General features: G+C 39.3%; 1 protein-coding gene across 2 annotated transcripts in view; it reads left to right on the forward strand.

Annotated features, from left to right (window-relative positions):
- prag1 (PEAK1 related, kinase-activating pseudokinase 1) overlaps window positions 1–26,681 on the forward strand; it is a 73,012-nt gene that overhangs the window by 12,480 nt on the left and 33,851 nt on the right. The window contains exons 2-3 of one of the 2 annotated variants that reach the window (XM_074690321.1): window positions 11,743–11,846; window positions 21,112–21,257. The gene's annotated coding sequence lies outside the window, so the exon portion shown is untranslated. The remainder of the gene's footprint in view (window positions 1–11,742; window positions 11,847–21,111; window positions 21,258–26,681) is intronic. The other variant, XM_074690319.1, reaches the window with a different exon arrangement.

Here is a 26,681-nt window from a genome sequence, read left to right on the forward strand (position 1 = left end):
GTTAAAAAAACCCAAATATAATAAAACGTCCGTCCACATCTGTTCGTCCCTGGCTGCATCTTCCTCTCCTTGCCCTACATTTAGCTCACTCATCTTTAAGTCGAAACAATAGGGAGCAGCTAAGAGTAGGTCAAGGCCATCACAGACACTCACACAGCTCAGATGACCGTTCTCATTGGCTGACAGGAAGGAAGTGGATGAATACCAGGAAGTAAGGTTCACTGGAAAGACCTTAACGGCTGCAGCCGCTTTGGTTGCTGGAGGCTAAAATGTGAAAAAATTCTCTGAGTCTGCCCAACTCTGCTGCCGCTGTTGCTTAGCAACTCTGATTAAGTTTAATCAGTGAGAGACCTTTATCTGCTCCAGACTGCAGCGTGTGCCCTGCCCTTTGGAGAGGTCACAGCAGTCTGAGTGTGTGTGTGTGTGTGTGTGTGTGTGTGTGCATATGCAGTGATAAGATGATGATCAGAGTTTCTTGACATCTATGGCTCCACATTCTCATGTTTTATGGCATTTTTCCTCTTCATTGTTTCTTCAAATATCTAAAAAGGCAATTTTAGCATTTTCTTTAGAGCATAAATAAATGAGGATAAATAATCCTTCTCCCTCTGGGCTGTTTTCATTATTAATTCGCTGAAACCACATTCAGTAAGGCTGTCCGATTCACCACACATTTCTCACAATCAGCACTCTATTTCTTCTCACTCTCCCTTTATCTCATTGCTTCTTCTATCTTCCCTTCAATCTCTCACTGTATGTCAGCCTCACCTTTATTCCACAATCACATTCTTCGGTCCTTATAAGGAAACAACAGGTAAAGACGCTAAACCTACACAGAGAGAGATGGTGGTGAAAGCAGTTATGCGTGTAAACCTATATCAAGCCTGTAAATGATTAATCGACGGTAGGAGACGTGTTTATTTTGTATTCAGCTCACACAAGGTGTTGGTTTTTCTGTAACATCTTTGGCTGAGGTAGAGAAGGAAAGGAGTATGGAGATAACTGTACTCCCTGCAGAAGTTCAAAAGTGCTTTTCTCTCATCTTGAAAATGAACAAAACAAGATCTGAAGTAAAAGCTCTCACCACAGGATACTGTTAAGATTGTGGTGTGTGTTAAAGCGTACTTCCTTTTGTGATCACAGGAAAGCAGATGTAAACACAAATGCAGACTCACTCCAAAAATTGCTCAACATAGCTTTATTCTTTTGCAAGAAGTGGAGGTGAAATTCTAGCAACATCCCTGCAAATACAAAACATGATCCTTTCACCCTGCCAGTTCAGGGTGCAGTGTAATGTTTTGTATTTGACTTGAATATCTTTTTTTTCTTACATTTAAGCCTTGCAAATCATTCACGTTCCTTCATTTACGTTGAGGTCAAGATACAATTGTAACAAACCCAAATTGGTCATAAAGGGCAATGCTAAGTGAGAATAACTGCAAACCCAGATGAAGACTTCTGAGATTCATTCATTCATTCATTTTCTGAACCACTTATCCTGTTCAGGGTTGCAGGTGGCTGGAGCCTATCCCAGCTGTCATTGGTCGAGAGGCGAGGTACACCCTGGACTGGCCGCCAGCCAATCACAGGGCTGACACGTAGACAGACAACTTAAACTGTCTTTGAGAAATTGTTTCATAAATGTGCTGGAACTGAAGGTGAGAGCAGAGGAGTTACGGGATCACTTTCTCTACATGGTTTCAGAGCCAGCCTCAAGTGGATGTGTGATGAACTGCAGCTTTTGGCGCTTCTGCTCGTGTTTTTTGAGATCCCTGGTCATAAATACGAAACCAATGTTAATGTGCAAAAAATGGGCATTTCATCTGTACACCACTTGAGGAAGGAACCAGGAACCACATTAACACCAGGCAAATATAGTGGATTTTAAACCAAAAATGAAACTCATTTCTTTTAGAGTTAATAAACTTACGAGTTTTGTCCACATAAGGACATAGTTGGCTTGACTGACTGGCAGAAATGTAAGAAGGCTAAAGCTCTGTCTCTTTACCTCATCCTAACTCAAACTAAACCAGCTCAGCATTTCCAGCATGGTCCTCTTCGATGATAGGCTTCAAAACTCTGTATAAGAAGCAGATGGGTGATGTCACAGAGACTACATCCATATATCATACAGTCCATGGTGTTTACACATTGTGCATCTGGAGCTTCTCCAACCTTTACACCTAATGTAAAATCCCAAGCAGGGATATCAATATTTTATTGAAGCAGGATCAATATCCAAGCACAGATGAAATAACAGCAGAGCTTTACTGCCATGGTTACCATCAGTGGCAACAACGCAAGTCTCTCATTAGGTGTAGAGGACCTGCTCAGAAGTTCATGATTTACTCGTCCTGGTTTTAGATTTCAAAGAAGTACGTGGGCCTTTTGACAAAAACGTAAACTACACAGTAACCTCAGCTAAAAATTAGTCCAAAGTCCCGGACTAGACGTCACCTCAGTTTTTCTTAAATGGTGAAACCTGTATAGAAAAGAAATATACATTATGTGGTTTTAGCCTAAAAAGCAGAAAACTGTTGAAATGAGAGGGAATAACTACAAGGGGAAAAGCGACTTGAAAAATGAATGGTTTGGATTTTTTTTTTTCTGTTTTTTTTTTTTTTTAATTTAATTTTATTTGTATTAATGCCCATTTCTTGCCCTACATAATTGATTGCAAAAATTTCTTAGTTATACTAAGTGTCTGATCTCTGGACAGCACAGCTATTGTAGTCGGTTGGATTTCCTGTATTTCTGTCAACGGGCAGAGCAGCACTTACAGACGTTTACTGCATAAACACAGAGCCACAGGACAAAAAGAGACAGCTAACAAAACCACCGCAATTATTAATCAAACCACTGATACAGGGAGACAGATGGTAGAGTGTGTGTGTGTGTGTGTGTGTGTGTGTGTGTGTGTGTGTGTGTGTGTGTGTGTGTGTGTGTGTGTGTGTGAGACAGCTGTGGCTGTCATACATGTTTGACGTAAACCTTCCCAGGTGTTGCCTCCTGGGCCTCACCAAGGGAGGCATGGTGGGCATTTTTCTGAGAGTGTGTGTTTGTCTAGTTGTGTGTCTGTCTGAGGGGAAATCAACACTTCTGTGTGTGTGTGTGTGTGTGTGTGTGTGTGTGTGTGTGTGTGTGTGTGTGTGTGTGTGTGTGTGTGTGTGTGTGTGTGTTTTTCTTACTCTTGGGTTTCGGTGCCGATACACAAGTGTACATGTCATGTCCTGCCCTCGTCAAAGTGAGTGTTCGCAGTAAATCTCATGCTGTGTCTCAAAGCAGTTGGCATGGAAAGAGACAAAGGGAATTTTCTTAAAGCTGAAGCAGCTCTCACGTGTGCATTCTTCTCATTCCAAAATCCGGCCAACGCCAAGATTAAACAAAGGAGAGATTTAATTTAGTCAGCGAATATTTGTTCAGGAAGTCTTGTTTGGAGCAAAGAGTCCAAAAGGAGCAGGAAAAAGAAAAAGGCAAATAACTGCTGAAACTGGAGACATTTAAAATATGCTCAAAAAAATCTGTATACATATGCCCTTAACAAACTACTGATTATAAAACCTGTCAAGACACAGAAATGTGTTGAAATCTATTACGGCACTTGTACACCTATACATTAAGACTTCTCCCTTTACCCCCTGATCATTTGAAATTGTGGTACATGTCACTTTAGATCTGACCTGACATGACACCACATGTGCCAGTTTCAAACTTTTACTGCAATCTTGCTTCTCTTCGTCTGAATTAGTGTATTTTAGAAAAGAGCGACGACAACGACTCTTAAGACCTCTAAAAAGCAAACTTTAATTCACGCATCATTAGTCAGTCATGTATTGAACCCATGAGCAATTTCAAAAGCCCTGACACCGCAATAATGTGAGTCACTTTCGACATCAGCAGATAAAACCAGAAGTTGTCTGTGAGCCTTGTGGTATCAGCCACGTCATTCATTTGCATTGCTGTCATCATCATCATCATCACCATCATCACCACATTCTGGTGAAGCTTGTGACCCACAATGGGGCGAGAAGAAAAACAGACAAAGAGTTCCTGTGGTCGTGATCTGACCGGACCTTGAATGGCTCCGTCACCTGCTGCTCGACACTGACAGGAAGCAGATCTCTGACTGATCTGGTTTCAGTTCCCCGGCCGCTCAGAAGCAGGAAGTTTGACTGATAAGAAAGAGTCAGACAATGAACAAGCATGAAATATATCAGTGAAGAGGACCTTATACTGAAGCCACGTGCTTGTGTACAGACGTATGCAATACATACCTCATGACTGCCCTGAAGTTGTGTGCATGATTACAAAGCATGATTTATGACATGAAAACTGCTTACACTGCTCTCTGTTGCTGGTAGTGCAATAAATGAGCTTATTGTTTCACTATCTGCACAGAAAAAAAACATGGCAGACTCCCGGTAATGAAAGGCATTTATCAGGTTTCTCATCAAAAAAGGAAAACTTGGGCCTTTTGTCCTGTTACTGTTGCAGTGTTTTCTGCTGAACTGCAACATCACAATACGAAAATAACAAAACAGCAGCACACATTTGGATAGTTTAGTTTTAACCATCTAAAGCTCAAAATGTCCACATGACATTAAAAGCAACAGACAGATTGTTGTTTGTGTTTTCACACAGTTACAGTCTTTCACCCCTTTCTGTTAAATTCCAAAGCTGTTGTTTAAAATCCCAAAGGATCTACATAAAACACAGTTCAGGATATCCTGCTGGTGGCGATCCTTCCTTCAGGAAGGGGATGAGAGGTCAGCACATGCTAATTTTTGTGCTGCAGGAAGAGGGTGTCAGTATTATGAGGGCGTGTGGCGCGACTGGCCTGGATTTCCCTGTATGTGAAAGCTGTGGGCACAGCACTGTGGTGAAAGTAGTTTACCTCATCTTTTAAGGGTTATTTGAAAACATTAAGAAAAAGTTAAGGACTGGTGTTTCTGTTTCATGCTATGCCGCAATGTTTGTATGTCTACTTGACTACCTGGCTTACTACCAATAATGAAGTATTTCTTCCTTTTATGTGCTTACTTAAAGCACCTGTAAGTAGTTTATAGCAGACTGAATGTTATAGCAACATCTCAAACAAGACCATGAGAAGAAAGCCTGGTTTATACTTCTGTGTTGAATCAACAGTGTAGCCTACACGTACGTAGTTCAGCAACTCAGACTCAGAATAAATCATACAGATTTATTATCATTACTATACAAATCATACTGCCTACATGTGATGTGGAGAAATACTGAAAAGAGACGCTCACACAACATGGAAGAACATTTCAAAAGTTTTGAATGAATTATACGTTCGCACAGTTTGTCCACAGGGGGCACCAAAACCAACACAAACAGAAAATACCTCACAGGAGCTTTAAACAAGAAAAAACATTGTTTTGTCAGATCAAAAGTGATGATAGAAATGACAAAGAAGTTCAATTTTACAATTTTATTTGACCGACTAATGATAATTAATGTTGCTTTACAATACTTAGCCATTATTCATCTACTGGTCAGTACAATGCTCTTTTGTATTACACAAGTAGTTTGTTTTTTGTTTATGGTACAATATCAAGATTGCAGCTATCAACAGCCTGTTATTTTTTTCTCAGTTATTTGTTTAATACAGGGCAAATAAAACACTCATAAGTCAGTTTGAGAGTCTTACAAACAGAACAAAGTCCTAGCACAAACACAAGCTTAATTAGCCTAAGTTGAAGCAGATCATGTCAAGTTGTTCTCACAAAATTCACAGTAATCAGTGAAAATTAAAAAAAAGAAAAGACTTAAATTATGGGCATATTGGTTAAAAGTGTTACAGACTGCTTTGTTTTGATAAATGTAATACCTTCAGTTATTTGAAATTGCAAATGTCGCCTCAATTTCAAGGATTTCAGAGAGATGTGAGCTCTACCCAGCATTCTGAATCTGTGACAGGTCTAATGACTAACCCAATGGTCATCCCGCTCCCCAAACTCTCACTCTCTCTCTCTCTCTCTCTCTCTCTCTCACACACACACACACACACACACACACACACACACACACACACACACACACACACACACACACACACACACACACACACTCTCACACACACTCTCCCCTCAATACCACAAACAGAGCATAGCCAATTAAGTGAGATGAGCAGCAAAGCTTGGAGTTACTGGAAGCACACAAAAGGCTTTTGTATGGCAGCCCCTCACCAACACACACTGGTTGAATGTATGGGAAAAGATTAACCATGCATACATTACTATGTAGCCAGAAACCATTATGGAGGAGTGTGATTCACGCAGACTGCGCCTCTTTTCTGCATCTTCACACTGAATGTGGACGGCCCGTAAGACCAATCATTTCAAGAACTGAAGCAAAATAAAAGATGTGCCTCTAACAACCCCAAGGGCAGATTTGTTCATGTTTATTTAAATTAATGATTTTGACAGACTTAAAGAGCTGAATTTTAAAACTCTTTCACAGTTTAGAGACTTAAACAGTTTCTTAAGGGAGGAAGGGCGGACAGGAGAGAAAACAGGGGAGATTGAGTGGTGTGTGGGGAAATAGAGGGAAAAGGGGGAACACAAAGACGGACCCTTGACAAAGGATAAGAAAAAATCATTGTTCAAGCAGAAAAGAATTATTATTAGTTTAGACAAAGGAGAGGAAAAAGAAAAGGAAAACAGAAAGAAAATGGAGAGCACAGAGGAGCAGGCATGTCCTGACTCATCCAGACAGACAATAGGTGAATGATACAGTGTCCAACCTGGTTATAATTCAACAACCGGTGCTGGCTGGTTAAGAAGACCAGTGAAAACACGTTTGGAGAGAAGATACTGTGATACATCACACGGACACAGAATTCCTGGCGACTTCCTGAAACATCTTAGGGTGAGATGCATGTGTTCAAATAAACAATCTTCACCTTGGGAATCTTAAACTGAAACTGATACAGTTTCTATTACATCATCCATTGGTTTCAGATGCGCTGTTCTGAGGCCTATAGATGGTGGTTGACATCATAAAAATTCTTGTAAGTATCAACCTAAGTACTGGTAGAGGTGAAGTTGAGGAAGGCTATTAGCTTCCTGGTCAACAGTCAAGTTTAACATTCCCCACAATATGCAAAACTCATAACCTTAATATCCACGCATGTAATAAATAACTAGCCAAGATTAGCTTTTTAAAAAGGGTTTTGTTTGTGGCATATGGTGTTTTTGTTGCCAGCCCCAACTGAACATCAAAGGAGCTGCAGTATTTTTGCACTTACATATTAGCTCATATTTCACAGCCAAATGGTGCTCATAGATACAAATGTACTACGAATGGCAGGGGCAATACTTATACTCATGTCTTGGTTTGAAGTGAGGAGAGGGACCACTGACTGTATAACATACGGATATAGTCTCCATGATGTCGCCCATTTGTTTTTGCTATGGAGCTTTTAAGCCTATTGGCAATGGATCCTCAATGGAAATGCTAAACTTAATGTAGCTTTGTTCAAGTCTGGATGGTGTTAAGAGGTGGGCCTGGGAGTCTACCTATGTATCCATCAAGTCAGCTGTGGCCCTTAAATTGGTAAAACTTGAAAGTTTGATAACTTTAAAAGTTAAATTAAAAATCACAACCCTCCCTCGAAAGTATGAAATGTGTTTATCAGTGCTGTTAAAATCAGGTTGCTGCTTGAGAGAGACGCACAACAGGATGCGGTTTAGAGAGTTATTTTTAAGATTAAAACAACAGAGGTGTCCACCCATCTAGTTTTTCATGTGAGACTTAATTCAATGATAGAGCCCCAGAGAACTTTCTTGAAAATTTCAGAGTTTGCATACTTAAGCAGCATGTTTGTAATGGATATCTGAATCTGACAAGTCTTCCATTGTAACAGTTTTGTGAATGAGCAGTAAAATATTTATAAGCAATTTTGTCCTGGATACCTCCCAGCTCATAAAATACAAACATGAATGCCAGCCTGCATGCTCAAGCAAACTGATGCCAACATGCATACAAATGAAGACAGCTGTGTTGCTGCCTGTATACCCGCTGTAGTCGCTAGCATGCTCCAATCTGCAGAAGGCTGTATGAAATTGAATAATTCAAAAGCAGTGAGGGTTGGTTTCTCGGTCTAATTTCAAACACACACAGACAAACACACACAGACATTCATCGACACATACAGTATGATGTCAATCACACTATACCTTTACAGAGTCTTCAAGGGCAGACCTATTTCTATTTAATGAAGACTTCAATAAATGTATCATTAAAAGACAGAAGGGTAATGGAGTAGGAAGATAGCCCAGGACCAAGATGTGTTATTTACTTGTTTACTTATCTTAAAAAGCAATTTAAAATTTAGGGCAATGCTCCTGATATAGAGTTTTAAACATTAATACCCATAACTCTTGCACCTGAAGAATAAATTAAAGAGGAGGTATTATTCTTTCCATTAAATTAAAGAGGTGGTATTTTGCTTTCAAACATGGGTATAAAGCAACAATGCTGGATGTCTCGTATAAATTTGACAATTTTTCAAACTGCTACTTATTCATGTGTTGTAGAAATCCCTGAATCTGTCTGTTACAGATCAAAATGTTGTTTTCTTTTTAGCTGCAAATCATGTAAAGCTACTGCGGGGGTACCAAAGTGACAGGATATGCATTCATTTCTTTAAAATAAATGAATAAATAAATAATCCTGATGTCGTTCAAAAATTTGCTAAAAATAAATTTTCTGCCCTTGGTAGTACAAAGAGAAAAACACTTTTCCATTAAATTGGGACTTTTAAAATTGCTGAAAGTAAATGTAAAGTCAAATAAAAATGTATTTTTTTCTATCCAGAAGTAGAAACTTCTGGTTTTAAAAATGAAGGAGAAAAGGTTCATTTAACAGTTGACTTTTTTGTTTTGTCACTCTTATGCAACCAATGAATGTTTTTATATATTTTTTCCTTCATCTTTATTCAAATATCTTGTATTGTTTTAATGTAGAGTGCCTACAGTAACATGTTGATCCTCATGTTCTCAGTCTGTAAACATAAAAGCATGGACATATTGATAAACAGCACACCAGAAAAACACAGATCATTACACAAACTGATCTAACTCCATGTGAAACAACGATCAGTGTTCAAAGTTCAAAAAAACACAGTCAGGGACATGTATTCACATCTTTCCTGTGATTTATTTGACATTTACTGGGATGTTCCCTTTGTCCTCTGGAGAGTTTTTCAAGCCGAGAGATTTTCGAGTTCCTTCCATTTCCACGGGAAACAAAGGTTGTAACCTCGAGGGTTGGTGGTGCATTTACTGTCTCTTCTTCAGTGGTGATGGTGACAGAGTCAGGGAGGAATGCAGCTGGAAGCGTCACCGCTGGAAGAAATTGTTCAGGAAGGTGTTCATTAGATTTCCCTTTTCCAACACAGGCAGTAATTTGTTAGCAGGCAGACACGGTGATAGGCAGTGCGCTTTTTTATTTTGGTTTCCAACAGACCAAAAAAGAAAGAAGTGAGACAGCTTGAATAGAAAACGGGTCTAAACCTTATTTTTTTTTGACTTCTTGAGAGTACAATGCAAAATAACAGCAGAACATTAAGATGTTCTAACATGTTTCATCTTTTCCAAAATCCTGCAGCAAGTTTTTGTACAGCTGTTTTCATGATCTTCACCACAGTGACAGGACTGTGGCTTTTTCCGAAAACACCCGCCACTCACAATTTAATTTGATTTTTTCAACCCCGTCCAAAATATGTGTGAATGGTTGCACCCTCAACTGTGCCACAACAATGCACTGAGAAAAGTAGTTTGGATGGTCACTTACCAAGCAATATGTTCCACCATGCAGACTGACGAGAAAAAACAATGTGCAGTGGCTTTTTTGAACCAAAAACAAGGTGTTTCATGATGAGATCAGAATTTTTTTCAATTTTTCATAGTCTGCATGCATGAGACAAATTACATAATTATTTCATTAAAAATAAACTGTATACTACATTTAGTTTAGTATTTTGTTAGAATACCTACTGTATAATATTAATCAATGAAAGTCTTGATATTTTGGATTCTAATAGTAGTGTAAAGCTCATACGTTTTGACTGTGTTTGTAACTCTTTTTCAGTGCCTCTGCAGCAAGCCTCAAGCAGAGACTCAAGGAACTGCAGTTCTCAGCATTTCTGCATAGGTTTCATATCATAAGACTGGAGGTTGCAGCTTTAAAAACACATAACAGAGCATGTAGGATGGAACTGCCTGCTTGTGAAAGACACAGAAATATTTCTTAAACGAAAAAAAACACCTCATCTTTGAGTTTGTTGTTTCTTCCCTTTTGTGTGTTGTGTCATCTGAGCCTTCTCAACAAACTGCTGACATCACTGACGATGTTCTCTGGAAGGAGGGCTACAAGTTCAGCCTTGATGTGGTTGAATTTTGCATGTAACGCCTGGCTGGTGAAGTTAACCTGTTTAATCCTCTCTCTGAGCAGCTAATTCTTTGCCCTTGAGAGAATAAGGTCTGCCCTGTGCCCTTTGACAGTAGAAACCAGCCGTAAGCTTTTGAGTCATTGCTGTCAAGTTGCTGAGTCGAGTCGTAGCTGTCTGCCCTTTTGATTAAAGCAGAGGTGGTTCAGATAATCCACCATCTTCCTACAAAAATTCTCATGCTCCAATATCACCTTGGGGGTATTCAACCTGAAGTGTATTACAATATGTCCATGTAGATTCTTCTTCATCCATGTCATGGTAATTCTGAAGACACAAAAAAATAGAAAAGCACTCAGAGAGCACAGACCTCCACTAAGCATATTGTGATTCACACCAACACTTTAGTCCTACTTTAATGTTATACTTCCTTTCAGCAGACTGTCTGCTACATTTTGGTGTTAGCTGCAGGTTTGTACAATAATTTGTTTTCTGGCAGTGTTGAAAATTATGATGACCCAGTACATATTACATATTCCAGATCTTAGTATCCAGAATATTGCCAGGATCTGGATCGTACTTTTACATCTGTCAGAAATCATGGTGACCTTGTCTTGTCTTGTTTTGCAAAGCAATCCGACCATTTATTTACGCATACGGTGAAAACGGCCCTATCTCACAATGATAAAGAATCCTTTAAAAATATCCTGGTTCCAGACGATGATCCGGATCACCTCCACAATTTAATCACTTCTTCCTTATCCCGTTTTGAACATTTCCTGAAAATTTCATCAAGATCCATTTGGTAGTATTTGAGTTATGTGGTTCACAGACAGACAGACAAACTTTCTTTTGGTGGCGGTAACAAAGAAACTGGACTGTGTTGAGTCCCAAACCACCACCGTTTAGTTACGTTAGCTTAAATGCTAGCTGCCTTTGAAAGCAATGGTTACTCAAAATGTAAATCACAAAGTCACCTGCCACAAATGGAAAGTCCACTTCTGCTGATCACTGTTTAAACCTACAGACCCAGTAAAGTCCATGGTTTCTTTTCTGATATGGAATTAAAGCCACTTGAAAGTCATGGCAAGTCAAAAAGCAGTTATAGAACTGAGTGCCCAATGACACAACCCACTTGCTTCATCTGCATTTATGTGTAAAAATTCAGATTATGCCTCAAAAATGTTCATGAAAAACCTGAGAGATGTATCACTTTCATCAAAAAGCCTTTTGAGTTCCATTCAGTCAGTTATAAGCAGAGCTAAGCTTATTAGTTTTTGCTTGTACTTACATTGCAAAACTAAAAGTCTTTCTTCTTTCTTTTATAGAAAAGTGTTCGATCCTTGTTCAAGTTTTCTGAAAGTCTGGGAACTGCGCCACAATCTGCCCTGCTGGGACTCGAGGGACAACAACCAAATGAAGTTCAGCCTTGGTGAGAAATAAATAATGGAGTTGTCAAAATGCTTTCTCAACTTATGAGTCATTATAACAATTAGGGAGTGAGTTTATTCCCCCTTTCCCCAAACAGCAGAGTCAGTCTCTTTGTCTTCAGATCCTCTATTATTGCTGGAGGCCACTTTAATTGCACAGAGTCCCATTTTCTGATTCAGCACTTCCACCGCGTTAGAAAAGCAATCAGGATTGTCCCACAGCGATGCGCTTTATTGCTCTGCTCGCTCCGTCTTATTTCAGATGATGTGAAGTGAAACACAGAACAATGTTCGGTGAAGCTCTGAGGCCAAATCAGGGGGATGTTTTGCTCCATTTTGTTGCCTCATTGTGTTTGTGTGATTAAATCGTTCATTTGTAAGGGACGTCCTTGCTGCTTAGGTTTGAACAACAGGAAGATCTTGTCTGTTGTCCTGTCACTTCAGGTTTTCTTTTTCTCTTTCCTTTTCTGAGCTTTTTCCTTCCTTTCTTCTTTGCTTTCCCTCTTTTTTTTACCTGAGTGTTTACTGTTTTTTTTCAAGTTCTGTACATTTTTTTTATCTTTAACACATTCTCATTTTTATGAATTTAGGCCTCCCTAATTGAATTACTTTGACGTTAGTTTGAAGTTCAATGTTTCTAAACATAACAGATGACACAGAGTGTAAATATCAATACTGCAGTCATTAAACAGCTATTACTAATGTATTCTATTACATTTGTAAGATTCATTAGACATGTCTGATATAGTGGCTCGTTGTATTGATCATGTCTGGAGTATTAAAGCAAATCCACCTCCAGAAACAAGACCAAAGCAAGCACATTGATCAAAAGAGCTGCTCTTAATACTTGGCCCAAGGTACATGAAATGCCCGCAGGCAAATCAACATGAAGGCCACCAGCGGGAGGAATAAAGCAACAGAAAGTGTAACAAAAATACATCTGTACATCTGCAAGTCTTATTTTTGGCAGGGGTTCCCATTTATATGCTAACAAGTCGGGGCCAAGCAGCAGCTCATTGAAGCCCATTTTTACAAATTAAAAAAAAAACAAAATCAGAAGACTTTCCAATAGGACAAAAAGGTAAACTTGTCAAAACTATGAGACGAGAAGTTAAAATTGGAGATAAAAGTCAGAATTCCCATGAGATAAAAAGAAATTTTATTACTAACACTTTAAACATCTCATACATTTGACTTAAGATCTCAAAATGTCAAATTTTCACATCATAATTTCAACTTCCTTTTTTTTTTATTATTAAGGCAAGTTTCCTTTTTTTAATCTGGCAGAAACAGGCTTCCATAGAAACCTCCAGTATTCAACAATGAAGCCAAATGCAAAACTGTAGTTCCTGAAGTGTCCACTTGAGGCCAGCTGCAAAACCCAAAGAATCTACATTATGTATCACATTAAAATTCAAATACCGCAAAATTAAACATATTTAGACCTGTTCAAAAATGATTAGGGTGTGTAGCTCATTCATTTATCATTCATTTATTTTTCAGTTGGGAGTTTAGGCAATAACTTTAGCTCTTTTAGAAGAATAGAATAGAATAGAATAGAATAGAATAGAATAGAATAGAATAGAATAGAATAGAATAGAATAGATCTTTATTGTCATTGTAACAAGTACAACGAAATTGAAGTCACAGCAGCAAAAGTAAGAAAGTGTATAGAAAGTGCAAAAAGGTCCATAAGAAAATAGATGATGACAACATGTCCATCATTCTCCAGTTCAGCCAGCCTCCACCTCCACAGGGTCCAGGACTGAGCTTCTTCAGTCAAGCTCCATCTCTGTCTCCTAGTCGGGCTCTGTCTGCTCACAGCAGGTGAAGCTCCTCCAATGTGACGTTGGTGTCTGATGTTCGCCTCATTAGCCATGTCTGTGAATAGCATGATGCTACTCTGCCCTCTGGTATTCCCTCTGTTGCTGGGTTAGCACAGCTAGCTCATCCATCTTATTGGAGATAGATCTTATGTTCTCAATAACCATGGACAAAAGGACAGGTCAATGTTGTCACTTCTTAGCTCACACCTGAGAACCAGCACATCGTCCTCACCTCCTTCTCCTCACCTTGTGGGGAAACATCAGGCCTTGCACCAGTTAGCATTGACATGCTACAGGCTGCTAACAGCTAATTTCACATGTAAACAACGCGACCATGGTTACATGTAGGATCTCCAGACAAACACAGGAGAAAAAATAGTAAAATTATCACTGAAGCTACAAAAACAATTTGGTGTCAATGACCAGCAAATGAACCAAACAAAGTAATGATCCACTACAAATACAAAGATTATGAAAAAGAGACCAAAAAATGACAGGAAACGGACAAGGAAGAGAGAGCTGCTGCAAAAGGCAGCCACAGCCAACAGGGTGGCGCCTAGCAATTTTTTTAAGGGTGACTTCAATCTAATAAAGTAACAGTAAGCACTTATTAGCTCTGTGCAAGCCTTCCAACAAATGGTTACAGATGAAGTCTTAAAATAGTCATTTCATGCTAGCTGACCTACTTGTAAAATATTTGTGGCCTCAATCTTAAAACTTCAGCCCTCATCATGTTACAAACTTGCACACATTCAGACAAGTTTCACCATGTCTCACTGCACAGCATTTATTTTAATTGTCCAAATTATGACTTGATCATGTTTTTGGCGTCCTGTACAGTTGTTTTCAGTAAGCAAACAGAAGGATTTTTTTCTCTCTGAAGCAAAGCCAAATCACCCTACCTCCAACTTAAACCCTGATTTCTTCTCGAGTCTCATTTTTGAACATCTCAACTCTCTGAGGAAAGGAACTGAGAGGAAGAGAAATTGAAGATGTTGGGAGGAGACAAAGACTTCACTGTAGCTGGACATTTGCTGCTGAAACTCCAAACTAAGCACAAAAAAAGAGTAATAGCGCAGGAAAGACCTGCACCTGTGGCAGCCCTGTCAACAAATGACAAGCGATCACTGATCCCTGTTGTGATGGGGCTTTGCAGACACACAAACACACTCACACACACAAACACACACAGAAACCAGACAGGAATTTCTGGTCTCCCCCTCAAGACAGGTGCTTATTAAGAAAGCAAAGCCCTTCTTTTCTTCCTCTTGGTGCCCTACTTGGCAGAGGTCAAGAAACTGAATGTCAGAGAAAAAAAAGAGGGATGATGACTTCTTCTGGACCACACACCACTCCTAAGATTTGCACTAAAGAAACCAGAAAAGTGGGATAAGTCAACAAAATTCAGCCTGTTTGATCCATTTGCCAAATGTTTGTACTGCAAACATCGGCTTCTTTCAATTTGCTTTTTTATGTTACAGCTGAAAGCAGATAAAATAGAAGCTTTTTTTCAGTCTCAGGAAGATTTTTGGATTTAATAGAATGAAATGGAGGAATCTGTGATAAAAACTAGGAGGATCTAGAAATGTTGCTTGTAACCTTCCATTGTCTCTGATGGCTCTCTAGAAATCTTGCTCTAAGAACGAAAAAAATGCATGTGAGGTCACACCTGAAGATCTGATAAAACTCAGAGACAAGACATTACAAAATAGCGACAATATTTGATCTGGTTTGATCCCTTAATGGTTATTTACAAAAAACTGTTTTCCGTATCAGAGCTAGCTGTTCTCATTAGCATGGGAATAAGAAGAAACCTCCGGTCAGGAAATATGATGCCCATGCAGAAGTATTGAAATCTGTAATTCTTCAAGTGTCCTGTAAATGCAACAAAAAACGCGCTCACACCCATTTAAAAAAAGAAGATTTTACCTTCCTTTGAAACGTCTTAAACTTATGAATTTGGTCATATAAAGGCATAGCTGACTTGATTGACAGTCTCTTTCCACATGGCTGCTGTCGACAATAGGCTTCAAAACTCTGTATCAGAAACAAATGGGTGATGTCACAGAGATTTATGTCCATATTTTATTTTATCTATGAATGGCAACCAGTTGACAATTGGTACCTGAAACGTGTGATAATATCACACTGATATTGTGTGATACTCAATCACGGACAACAAGAACCACCTATGGCAGAAAAAAGTAACTCTCAGAAGTTGCATACCAAAAAATCTGCAGCGTTGCTTTTCTGAGTGTTAAAAAGTAAAGAAGCTGAACCACAGCACTGGTAACAAAAGATTTCACAGAAACTTGGTTAAAAAAATATTTGAGATGTGGATTAACATTGATTTCAAATACTTTTAATGTGCTTAATTTTTGTAGATAAGACCCTGAGGCTCCATATGGATTTGGGTGTAGGGTGGCTTTGCAGATGAAGTGGCTACATTTTACATTTTAAGTCCCTTTCAAACTGGTTTCTCGTTTCATGTCTGGACGATCCGTCTCCCACCCTCAGTGATAATAATCCCTCTGTTCTGCTGACTTCAGCACTCTGCTTTTAATATTCCTGCTATTGTTGTGGCTTTCCTCCTCCGCACTGTTAATCTGGAAGTTGTTTGAAATGTGAAGCCGGAGCGCTGTGGGGTTTCTCGTTGTGGTTGCTGATGGAGGATGGTATGTTCCTCATGAATCAAGGATCAGTGAGATTGTGTGGGAGCGAGGCCAGCACTTCCTCTGCGGTTAGATAGGACGTTTCATGGTCATTATTTTTTTACCTCTGTACATGAGTTTGTGTGTTGATAGATCTGATACGACAGCTGCCAAAAAAAGACTGTCTACACATCTTACATGTGTGTTACATGACATTGTTTGTGTGTATGTGTGGACATGGCTTGATGGTTTGCATGCTTCAGAGGGTGGTATGAGTCTCTGAGACTGTATGTATTTTATAGCACTCATTAAGCTTGGTTGGATGGTTGCTGTAAGTCATTAAATCGAAGTTTGGCATGGCCCAGTGCGTGTGTATGGACCCAGAAAATCAGGGTTATATATAAAAAAGATATGGTCTGCGTGTGCTGAGATGAGAAGTGGTAAACAAAAGGTAAATACTGCTTTGAAAAAGGGGAGTAGCATTCATTTTCTGTTTTGAAGTTATTTTAGCTGGAGAAGCTGGTTCAGATCAGTTTTGTTGTGCTAACCAAGTTGAAGCTGATTAGCTTCACCTAGCATGAAAACAAGGTGTAAAAGCGAGCTTTGCTTGGTCTAAATTTCATGAAATCTGCTCTTAAGTTATTTAAATTAATGATTTTATAACAACAAGTTGGGCGTTTTATTGAAAAATAAAGACTGGTCTAAAACAGCTGGACTCCAAGCTAGCTGCTTCATGATGCTGCTGCTTTTTGCCAAGTCATGCTATTCAGTTGCTGTAGCTTCATTTTCAGGGCTTGTGTTCCTCCAAAAACCTCTTCCACATAAAAATTTTGTGACCCTGGTTTGCCTGAGAAGCAAAAATATGAATCTTTAAAGTTTTTTGTTTTTAAGATATTAAGTGAAGCTAACCACTTTCGCAACCATGTTTCTGCCATGTTTTGTTTAAGTATTAATAATTCCCAAGATGAACTGTCTGAAAATAATACCATTGTCCTCATATTTGAACTCTTGTTATGAACTGAAGGCTTCATTTTAAAGATTATTGTTGTTGAGGTGTAGCTGTAGCGATTATTATTTTCATGAAACTTCAGTGTTAATGCTCCGTTTAATCAGCATTTCTTCCTGTTACAGCCTAATCACACGCCACACCTCTCCCTCTCTCCACACACAAGATTATTAATCACCACATTGTAATTTAAGCACATTTAGCTCCAGAAACTCTGACCTGCTTTCTCTCTCTGATAATAATAACCAGGAGAGTGAGCAGGTGCTCTCATCATCCTAATGCACTGTACCCGGTAATACGATCTCCTGGGCAGAGGGGCTGTAAGTGAGCGCTTTCCCCTGTCATCCCTTAAAATCCCACTGGACCAGCATTATGCTCCTGTAAATTATTCAAGTGGACATAAGTCTGAAGGGTTTATCATCAGGAGGTATTACTGTTCTTACCTTAGATTACCTGTTTGTTATAAGTCTCCTGTCTTCCTAAGAGAAAAGCATTTTCTTCCCACAGTTCATCTTCACTTAATCAGCCTAACATGTGTACTTTCAACCACATCGCAGAGGTGACAAGAATGCCTTTTAATCTGCCAGAGAAAAAAAAGAGCCTTGTGTCCCACTGTGCAAGATTATCCGTGCGAGTGTGTGGTCAGCCACCAGCGATATAATTGAGCTGAGTGCCAGATGTGCCCCTCGTACATTATAAATGATAGTGGCAAACATAAGGTCTGCATGGGGTTTCCACATCAATGACCCCCTCTGAGTCTTTCTCTGAGATCAGCTCTGTATGAGTGTCTGTTTTATTGTTATTCATAATTTTGATTTATTGCAGCTTGTTCTTCCTGAATAGTCAAACTCATTTGTCTTCTCGTCTTTTTGGAAAAAATGGTGGAACAGAAGAGGAATTCTGCGGCTTAACTTCAGTATAGACTTTACTGAAAAGGGCATTTAGTCAAATTAGACATGTTTGTGGTAAAGGTTATTTAAATAAATGTATAACTCTTATGCTTCAAGAAATCTGACAACTCATTAAAAAGCCTGAACCACAATAGCCTGAAACTTTGTAACATGTTTATCAGACTTACTATTAAACCATTTAGAGTCGGTTTACAGTATGACACAAATATCCAACAAAGTTTGAATTTCTGATGTTAAAATAATATCAAATAGCTGTTTGCAGCCTGGTCAATATATAAGAAGGCAGAAAAAGGTTTTAGCAAGGAGCATCAAATACAGTGGTGAGAGAAAAGTTTTCAGATATCCAATGCATTTATGAAATATTGCATTAAGAATCACTCGTAGGTCTTCAGGTGCAATTTCTTTTAGTACAGTCACTGCCAAAATATAAATAAATCCTAAAAAAAATCTTAAAACTGATTGTTTCCATTAAGAAATGTTGAGTATTGGGTCATTTTGTGACCAGTTCTCCACTAATGAAGGTTGTGCTTTTTGCTAAAAGACAATTTTTGTTGCTGTGCTCCATGTCTACATAAAGGCAGCATATTTGAAGGTTCTTCAGAGACAAAAATGCCTAAAACGAGGAGCCTAACTCAGGGAAAAATCCTGAGTTACAGATTCTCAGCCAGTGAGGGCAGCTGCCATCAGATAGCCAGGAAGTGCAGATCAGGTTCTTCAGCAGTTGAGTACACTCTGTGAAGAACCAACAGCTCGGAAGACAAACCAAGATCTGAGTGTCCAAGAGTTTCTGAGACCAACTTTTGGATCATGGCTTAAAGTGATACTCCGGGATGGAACAAGTTGGGTCCTATCACAAGGTTTAGGGCAGAAATTACCCCCATAGCAGTGTTTTTGTGCTGCAGAAGCCCAGAGCGCACGCACCTAACACCCCCTCCCTGCTCCTCTGCTGGTTTCCTCTGCACTCAGACGGGGCCAATTTTTACTTGACCAAAAACACAAATAAATGGACTCCCACCGAAAAAATCTGATATCAGTCTGCATTCACGCTTTATTTAGAGAATTATCAGCGTGTTACTTTCACACAAAAACACCGCTAAATAAGGCTCTAGTTCTCATCGTGTCTCTTCCTCCTGGCAGACTACCTGCGTTTGTTTATATCTGGCACGCCGCGCACGCGGACTGATACACCAAGCGGCGAGCGCCTCGTAGCCAGCTGTGGCTCTGCAGGTAGCGCCGTTTTATGACACAATGAGAACTAAAGCCTTGTTTAGCGGTGTTTTTGTGTAAAAGTAACGCGCTGAAAATTCTCTAAATAAAGCGTGAATGCAGACCGATATCAGATTTTTTCGGTTGGAGTCCGTTTATTTGTGTCTTGGGTCATGTAAAAATTGGCCCCGTCTGAATGCAGAGGAAACCGGCAGAGGAGCAGAGAGGGGGTCTTTGGTGCGTGCGCCCTGGGCTTCTGCTGCACAAAAACACTGCTGTAGGGGTAATTTCTGCCCTAAACCTTGTGATAGGACCCAACTTGTTCCATCTTGGAGTATCACTTTCAGGTCCTACAAGGCTGTCAAGCAGCCCCTGATCTATGAGAGACAGAGGTTAGCCTGGTGTCGTTGAGCCCAAGCACACAAGAACTGGACAGCCAGGAACTGGAAGGGGATCCTTTGGTCTGATGAGTCCAGCTTCATCCCTCCCCTGCTGATGTGGGGGTACACAGAAGGCCAGGAGAAGAACTATCTCCAGCATGTACAGTACCTACTGTCAGCATGGTGGAAGAGGTATCATGGTTCGGGGATGCATGAGTGCTGCTGGTGTTGGTCATCTCACTGTCTGTGAAAGCACACAACTTCCTCAAACCCACATGCTCTCTTCTGTACATGCTTTGCGTCATCAAGGTCAAAACTGGATGTTTTAACAAGACCTAACATCATCCTTTTCAACATCCTAACCGCATCTTATCCAGCCGAAGCAACATTTGCAGGTATTTTAATACTAAATTGTCAACAAGTTAACTCACATGCAAGCTAATATTAGCTGCATATTCTTCTTTTTAAAAGCTATGTCCTACTAGCTTTGTGATTTGAGGTGGTTTTGCTTTTCAGTGGTTTTAATAGACAACAAAGAGATTAATTAAAGACGATGCAAAGAAACAAAATGCTCCACATGGTTCCATATTTTTCTCATAGGGAAAACATGAGTTAAGTCATTACAGATCAGATTTATAAGCTGTACCAGGCTGGATTAATAAACATGCTCCTGTATCCCTTGTTATTCTCCTCCTCTCTCTCTCCTCTCCCTTTAAATTGGTGGGGCAGGTGTTTGGGTGCAGCAGAGGTTAATGCATCTTTCTTCCCTCTCCTTAGAGACCTGTGTCTACAGCCCTGTTTCATACCATTAAAAAGTAATTGTGATTAATGCGGGCGCACACACACACACACACACACACACACACACACACACACACACACACACACACACAAACACACACACATACAGTATCTTATTATGTTTATGGAATTAAATGACATATTCCTTCCAATGTTTAAGGTGATTTATGACTTAATGTAATTAAATCCTGTTTGTGAGAACATCTGTTATATATTGGATTTCAGAGGCTTTGTGCCTCATTTCTTTTTTCCATTTTAATATTACTCAAAACACACTCTGACATCCAGGATTTTCTCTGCTTCTGCATAGTTCTCTGTTTACCTATTCAGAGTTATTCAAAAAACACTGATGAGCAGACTCTTTGTTTGAATCTCTAACACGTGTATTATTGGGAGAAGTACAACGTGTGAAAATCTTTACAACAGTGCATATCAGATGTTGATGATGGTGATTATTATAATCAGGATTGTTATTGCTCATTACAGCAATCCGGACATTACTGCCACAGCTGCTCATAAACAAGTCGCAGGAAAATGGGATGCCTGATTTGAATGCAGATGAGACGACCTGCCGAGAGCGTGGGAAGCTTCATAATTACTTCTCTTTGTGTGAAACTTGAAAACAGAAACAGGTAAACCCAAAAACAATCCTGTCAGAATCAACGCCACACTCGACTGCAGATCTCTTTCCTGTGGGGCTTTATCAGCAGTCTGCTCTGGGTCACACTGCAGACATATTTGTTTTCTATGCTGCCTGGTCAAAAAAGGAATTATTGCTCCACGCTCCTGTGCCATAATAAGCCTCCAATATTGATTTCCTTTGGATTTACTGATCATTAATGCTGCTGGGGTTGTTTTTCTCACACAAGCTTTATTTTAAGATGCAGTGGGGTGTTGGATGCTACACTCCATTTCCTTTCAGCTCACTCAATCAGGTTATTATTTTTATGCATTTGGTTTGTTCAGATGTGCTTGGAGGAAAAAACATTTTTCCTTTGTCAGTTAGAGCCAGTATGAAGGAGACAAGGAGCCACTTAGGGGAGGGGGGGGGGGGGGGGGGGGGGGTAAATTTAGAATTTGTTTATTTGTGAACAGACCATGGTCAATAACAAACACTAATATTACCATTTTAACACTCTGTATCAGAGTTAGCTGAAAGCTAGTTTGCATCTGCAGTCTCTTAGCTGATCTTCAATACAATATCACATGGTTGAACACACACACACAGACATTTTTTTTTAAATTGAAGCAGTAATTTTATGAGAATGCAAAATCTAAATTTGTGAAAAATGTCTTAGCATTACTAGATTTAAGTGCAGCTATACTGTAATCAAGTCAAACAAATTTCCAGGAATGGAAAAAGTAATACTACAAAACTTATGATTATACAATACTTAAGTCCTTTAATGGGAAAATCATGAATGTTAAGAATAATTTGAAAAATGTTAAGACAAAAAATATATATATTAATTTAAAAAATCTGTAAATTTATGTGAATGATGTCATAATATTATAAGGAAAAAGGGTAGATTTTCACAACAAAAATTGTAAATGTGATTTTATGTGAATAAACTTGTAGTAAATCAAGAACAAAGTATCAAGAAAATAAAATCTCAGATTTGCAAAGACAGTGTTATAATATCAATATCAAGATCCTAAATGTAAGCAATTGAGCCACAAGGATAAGTTCAAATTAATACAAGCATAAAGTTGTAAAAGAAAGAGTTGTGAATTATTTTATAGTTTTACTGCCTTGAAGTCATAAGAATAAAGGCAGAAGAGTTGAAAAAGGAAAAACAAAGTTGCATTTTTTTTCAGAATGAAAGATTTGGTGAAAAAAAAAGTTAATTTATTGGATCATAGATTCATGAGGAAAAGTAGTCAATTCAAAGGAGCAGAGCTGAAACATAGTAAAAAATAATGTTTCGGACTTCCTGTTATGGCGCCCAAGGAGGACGTGATTTGCTTTGCTCTGCTGTAGCTTCCAAAAATAATTTCTAAAGACCTCGTGCTGACACAAATTTTCCCTAAAATATTGCATTAGGATTTGAAGGTCAACATGATGCAAAGGGAGATTAAAAAAAAAAAAAGCCACAAATCAAACAGAAGGAGTAACTTAACTGTACTCTCCAAAGCAGTGTAGCTTCAAAAGCTAAAGCTAATGCTAACATGGCTACACAGAAGATGTCGGACGCAAACGAAGAGCATTGGTCGGCAAACAGGTCAGGTCTGTGGAAAGTAAAGTTGACCAAGTTCTGTCCATGTTGAGCTCAGTGAAAAAATAATGTTTCATTTTTAGCCTTTGATTGGCGAGGATATTATTTTGAAGGGGAAAGTGAATGTGTGCCGTCTGCACTCAGAGGATGCTTTATGATCTTGTGAAGTTATACTGGGTTATACTCAGTCTCACACAGAATAAGAAAACATCTTTAGGGACATCAAAACTACAATTTTACAAATATCTAACCACAGACCCAAAACTATTACCAGTTTATTATACAGCCTATTATCAACACTGACATCGTTGTTCCTCAAATCCAGCCTGTAAACAAAGACTCTGCTGAGGAGCCACGTGCATGCCTGAGTGAAACCCGGGCCTTTTGTCTCTGGTTCTGGTTCAACACACAAATGCAAGCGGGTAAAGAATCACTGGACTGACAGGTTTCCCGCAACTCGACCTGACTTTAGCTAACCCATGTGGAATTTCAAGGTTTAGTGATTGAGTTACATTTGAGAGGCTTGACAAGATATGAAATGTTGCACATTTCTCAAACAGAGCTCAGAAGTCTGGAGGGATCCCCTGAGCCGCAGTTATGTACAGTTTGGAAAGTAGTGTTTGAGTGTTAAAAGGAGACAGAAAACTCTGAGCTGACCAAATTAGAGGAATCTCTATGGATGAAAGCGATGATAAAATCACAGCCCTGATCCACAACCTCAAAACATAAAAACCAAGAAGTAAAGCAGTCCAGATCATCTATTTCCATCTCTGCTCCCCAGACGGACAAAAAGGTTATTTCTGAAAACATGACTGGCTATTTTTACACACCCAGAATATCACCGTCTTGTTTACTGATTCTCTGTCCCATTTCACAGCGCTCACCCCCTCCTCCTCCTCTCTTGTTCCACTTCTCTATCCCACTCAGCCTGTGAGCCTCAGATTTAACAAGCAGAGATTAAGACGGAGGAGAATCACACCCAGTCTCTGACTTTACAAGACGTGTCTCTTTTCTGCATCTGCGATTGTAATTACACAGCAATCTGCTGCTCCCACTCACTGTGCCCTCCATTTTCATCTGTCTTTGTGTTCAACCTCCCTTCTTCTTTCTTTTCTTCACTGTTTGTTTTTCAGTATACATACTTTTTTCCACCATTGCAAACATCTTGGTTTTAAAGTTTATAGTCACTTTTACCAAGTTTTTTGATTTCATATTCATGTATTTGATGAAACAGGACTTCTGCTAAACCTGGCGACTGCCTAACCCACCAAAAACTTCCCTTTAGTTGTTGGCAGACTAGGGAAGCCAAGAGTTTCAGTTCCTCCTACATCATTTGCATGCTAAATTTCACTCACCAGCAAAAATAAGGACGTGCTCCTACACATCATAGTCAGCTAAACAAAACCAAACCTCAGCGTGCTTTTCAAGTGCACCATTAGGCTCTATATTTTCTTCACACAAGTCTCTGACGTGACTCTTCAACTCGATGATATTGTCTGAACATTCCCACATAAAGGTGAATATAACCAGAAAGTAAACCTACCTTCAGAGAGAACTATCGCAAAGATAATTTTGGAGAATCATTACATTAGCATGTCCTCTTCCTCTTCAGTTGGCTAACAGTGTCTGAGCAGGTGTCTCAAATGCTTCTACCAAAAGAATGATAATTCAGTAACATCATTGCAACAGAATAATGAATAAAGCCAAAATAAAACACTTGAGGCATGAGCAAGAGGTACAATTAAACCATTTCTCCATCATGGTGTATCATGTAACCAAACTAAACCACAAATTTCTAAAGCAGGTACTTTGCACTCCCATTACCCATCTCAGTCAACTCCCATCAGCCTGAATGGCCTCTTTGTTAACAGACTGCACCTAAACACAACATCTGTACACACCAAGCCAAGCATGTTTGCAGCCTGGTACAAAATATGTCTCCCGTCTGAATTGTTGCTTTAGAAGATATGAAGATGACAAGATCGCCCAATCTGTTAGTGTGGAGGCTCGAAGCTGACCTTATTCCCAATTTGGTTCCTGCCGGCAATTTGCTTCAAATATCTGTGTCAGTAACAGACGGGTAAAATCACGGAGACTACGTCCACTTATTATATGGTAATGGTCAGACCCAATCGTTTGTCATTTATTAGGATTTGGCTTGGGTCCTTTACACAGCCCGTGCTGGAATGTAATATGACATTCACACCAAACAAAAATAAAACTAGAAAAACACTCAGAGAGCACAGACTTCCACCAATGATATTGTGATTATCACCAACACTTTAGTCCTACTTTGATATTATACTCCCTTTCAGCAGACTGTCTGCTACAATTTGGTGTTAGCTGCAGGTTTGTACGATAATTTGTTTCCTGTCAATGTTGAAAATTATTATGACCCAGTTCATATTTCATATTCCAGATCTTAGTATCCAGAATATTGCCAGGATCTGGATCATAGTTTTACATCAGTCAGAAATTATGATGACCTTGTCTTGTATTGTTTTGCAAAGCAATTTGATCATTTATCATGGTGTTGTATCTCAAAATGATAAAGAATCCTTTAAAAAAGTCCTGGATCCAGACGGTGATCCAGATCACCTCAAAAATTTAATCACCTCTTCCTTATCCCATTTTGAGCATTTCTTGAAAATTTCATCAAGATCCGTTGGTTATTTTTTGAGTTATGTTGTTCACAGACAAACAGACTCCCAAAAACATACCCTTCTTGATGGAGGTAATTTGCACTGGTGATTTCAATATAAAGTCACTGTAAAGATGCTAGTTCCTAGTGGCAGCGCAACAGATGCTAATTAGACTATGTTAATTGAGTGTTTAATTGAGTTAAAAAATAATAATAATTAAACATGTGAATTGTGCAAATTCCTGAAGCATTCCATGCTAAACGTGGTTCATTTGAATTCCCCTGGTGACATAAAACTTTTTGTTGGTGGTGTGGCAATACCTGTATATGGTGCATCCACACACATGAACACAGGGCACGTTCAGACCAAGCATCACTCTGATCAGGCGGCTCGTTTAGTGGTGGAAATAATAACCACCCTGGAGAAGGGCGATGACTCTCTACCTGAACTCCCACGGTCATATCTTCAGCTCATGTTTGAAGTTTTTGAGGTGAGGAACCATTCTTTTAACTATTTGGTCAATTTATGTGCATTTTGTTTTCTTTTTACAGAACAACCTTGAAAATTATACTCCTAGAAAACTTTGCTAGATGGGTACAACATGTGCAGAGTGAATCAGTGTTGTGCTTTTTAATGAGAAATAAGCAGCACACACATGAACACATCCAGCTCTAGAAAAACACACAGCAAAAATCAGCCAGGATCAAGAGAGCTGCTAAGTTTGATTCTTTCCTCAAACCAGGCTCACGTCTTTGGTGTCTGACATGATATAAAGACGTGCTGACCTCGCGGAGGTCATCACAGGAAAACAAGGAGGGGGAGGTGAAGTCTGGAGTGAACGTGCGTCTGGGAACCAAGTGTGATTCACACGCTACTCATCCCCATACAGCTCTGCTCTATACAGAGCCCCAGGCACTTCACTGAGAGGGGGCTTTGTGTGGAGTCCTCTGAGTGTTTGTGAGTGAGAGTTCCAAAGACCTCCTGTGAATCAACAACTGTATTTTTCATTTGTCTCCTCCTGACAAGTCAAGAGTTTGTGGTTTGTTCATTTGCTTCTTTGTTCTTTAGACTCAGAACAGCCCGCAGGAAGAAAGGAATCAAACAGGAATCAGCACAGGACTGAGTTCAAGTCAAGTAAAGTTCATCTGCACAAACTGGGGCACAAAAAGAAAGAGGCTGACTTGTGTTGTTTGACTCC

The sequence above is a fragment of the Halichoeres trimaculatus genome, unplaced genomic scaffold (genome assembly GCF_033239565.1).
Source record: "Halichoeres trimaculatus isolate MK-OKI-2021-1 unplaced genomic scaffold, fHalTri1.1 fHalTri1_scaffold_16, whole genome shotgun sequence".
In the NCBI taxonomy this organism is placed as follows: Eukaryota; Metazoa; Chordata; class Actinopteri; order Labriformes; family Labridae; genus Halichoeres; species Halichoeres trimaculatus.